The following is a 3,008-nucleotide window of genomic DNA, read 5'->3' as shown; positions in this document are numbered from 1 at the left end:
TAGTGAAGGTTACTCTTGATAGTGGACTTTCAGCTGATAATCCCGAGTTAGTTAACCCAAGTTACCAAGTGATAAGGCACCCCTAAGAGCTTATTCATCCAAGTAGATCCCTCACACAGGAGCACCACAGACACTTGCCTCAAGATTAAAACCATTGATGCCTAGCCTTATTGCTTACTCTTTTTCTTTTGTTTTTCACTTCCTTTGTTTTTTCCCTTTTCTCTTATTAGGATCTTGTCATATGCTTAGTCTCATAGGTATATCCAAAGTCAAGTATTCAGGATAGATAGTTGTCCTCCTAACCTTGTGGTTGAACCAACTTAGCTAACTTATGACTACCCCAAAGATTCATGAATGCACTTCCACAATATGAACTCCACTCTGGTCTTTTACAACTATAATCATTCTCTTTTTATTTGATTTAAATGGACAAGCTTACAAGTAGGTTAAGTGATGGTGTAGTGACATTTAAACCAGAAATCATGGACCTATTCAGAAGGAAAAACTTAAAAGACAGAATTTAAAAAAACTTCAACTACAAGTAACTACAAATCAAAAGTGCAATTCGGACCTCCAACTTTCAACAGTTCTAAGTACAATGGAATCAGGTAACAATACAACCTTCGGGTGATGATCTCTGGTCCCCCTCTCTCTTTGTCATCATCCTAGTTTTTGCTGCCTCGCTTCTTTGGGTGAAGGTGCACCATTTCCTTATAAGATTCCTACAAGGTCACTGGAAGTTGCTTGTTCCCAAAGCACTTGAGACATAGTTAGCTTATATGTATGCTTGTGCCTCTTGAGCTCAGTTTGGTGTGTGAACACCAAACTTAGTTCTTTGCCCAGTACATAACATTGCATATATGTAGAGACCCTCATATCTTGCTATCAGCAAAGCCATGATCACCTAAAGTCTAACTACATCTAAGTTGTTTCTCTTGATTGGATGGAGCTAGCAATGTTCTTTTGGAGTGGAGTGTAATTCTAACCAATGTCCTTTAGTGGAACACCAAACTTAGAACTACACTATCACTCTTGGATTGTTTTGTTGTGGAACACCAAACTTAGCTCCTTACAATACAGGGGAAACAACTTTGTGATTTTTATTGAAATAAAGACGAAAGTGAAACTACCTGAGGTTGGGTTGCCTCCCAACAGAGCGCTCTTTTATCGTCGCTAGCTCGACGAGTCCTTAATTACTTGAGATGGTACTTTACTCTGGGATCTTCCCCCATGTTGCCCAGATAATTCTTGAGTCTTTGTTCATTCACTGTAAAAGTCCTCTTTGAACCTTCATCCGTGATTTCGATATGGCCATATGGTGATACTTTTGTAACCAAGAAAGGTCCAGACCACCTTGACTTGAGTTTTCCTGGGAACAGCCTTAATTTAGAATTGTAAAGGAGTACTTGCTACCCTTTTTCGAAACTCCTGGGTGCCAAATGCATGTCATGTTTTCTCTTTGCCTTCTCTTTATACATCTTAGTGTTTTCATAGGCTTGTGACCTGAATTCCTCCATCTCTTGCAGCTGCAAGATTCTTTTTGCACCCGCAGCAATGCTGTCAAAATTTAGTATCTTGATAGCCCAAAGAGCTTTATGTTCCAACTCCAGTGGTAAATGACAAGCTTTCCCATAGACTAATTGATATGGAGACATTCCAAGTGGGGTTTTGAATTCTGTTCTGTATGCCCACAGAGCATCATCCAACTTCTTCGACCAATCCTTTCTAGATGCGCCCACAGTCTTTTCCAGGATCCTCTTCAGCTCTCTGTTGGATATCTCAGTTTGCCCACTTGTTTGAGGATGTTAAGGTGTAGCTACTCTGTGTTTTACCCCATATCGTAAGAGGAGAGCTTCTAGTGGTTTGTTACAAAAGTGGCTCCCTCCATCACTGATGAGGGCTCTTGGGACTCCAAACCGGCTAAAGATATTCTTCCTTAGGAAGTTCATGACTACCTTGTTATCATTAGTTGGGGTTGCAATAGCCTCTACCCACTTGGAAACATAATCTACTGCTACCAGGATGTAATTGTTTGCATATGAGGTTGGGAATGGTCCCATGAAATCAATTCCCCACACATCAAACAGTTCAAGTTCCAAGATGAAATTTTGTGGCATGGCGTTTCTTTTGGGCAAGTTTCCAGATCTTTGGCATTCATTGCAGCTTTTTACTAGTTCTTTGGCATCCTTGAAAAGAGTGGGCCAAAAGAATCCGCTTTGTAACACCTTTGCTGCAGTTCTGTCCCCTCCAAAGTGTCCACCATAGCATGAACCGTGGCAGTTCCACAGGACTTCTCTCCCTTCCTCTTCCGAAACACATCTTCTAAGAATTCCATCTGAACATTTCTTGAAGAGATATGGCTCGTCCCATACAAAGTATTTTGCATCATTCATGAGCTTCCTCTTTTGAAGTTTATTGATCCCTGGGGGTAATGCCCCAGTCGCCTTGAAATTCGCAATATCTGCAAACCATGGTGCTTTGTGAACTGTCATCAACTGCTCATCAGGGAAGAGCTCGTTCACATTTGTATCATTTTCTCCACCTTGATCATGGGGGATTCTGGATAGGTGATCTGCCACCTTGTTCTCCACTCCTTTCTTGTCTCTGATTTTAATATCGAATTCCTGCAACAGTAAGATCCACCTTATTAGTCTTGGCTTTGATTCTTGCTTGGCAAACAAATATTTAAGTGCTGTGTGATCTGTAAAAACAATCACTTTAGCACCAATGAGGTATGATCTAAATTTGTCAAATGCAAAAACTATTGCTAGCAACTCCTTTTCAGTAGTGGTATAATTCTTTTGAGTTTCATTAAGGACTTTGCTAGCATAGTATATCACACGAACTAGGTTATCTTTCCTTTGTCCTAACACTGCCCCAACTGCAAAATCAGAGGCATCGCACATCAATGCAAATGGTAGGTTTCAATCAGGTGGGAAAATGATAGGAGCAGAAGATAACCTCATTTTCAAATGTGCAAATGCTAGCATGCATGTTTCATCAAAGAT

General features: G+C 40.5%; 1 pseudogene; it reads right to left on the bottom strand.

Moving 5' to 3' along the window:
- The window catches only part of LOC107640721, a 47,282-nt pseudogene that overhangs the window by 35,938 nt on the left and 8,336 nt on the right, over positions 1 to 3,008 (bottom strand).

Source organism: Arachis ipaensis, chromosome B05, assembly GCF_000816755.2.
Source record: "Arachis ipaensis cultivar K30076 chromosome B05, Araip1.1, whole genome shotgun sequence".
Taxonomy (NCBI): domain Eukaryota; kingdom Viridiplantae; phylum Streptophyta; class Magnoliopsida; order Fabales; family Fabaceae; genus Arachis; species Arachis ipaensis.
This window is presented reverse-complemented; position numbering and strand designations above follow the sequence as displayed.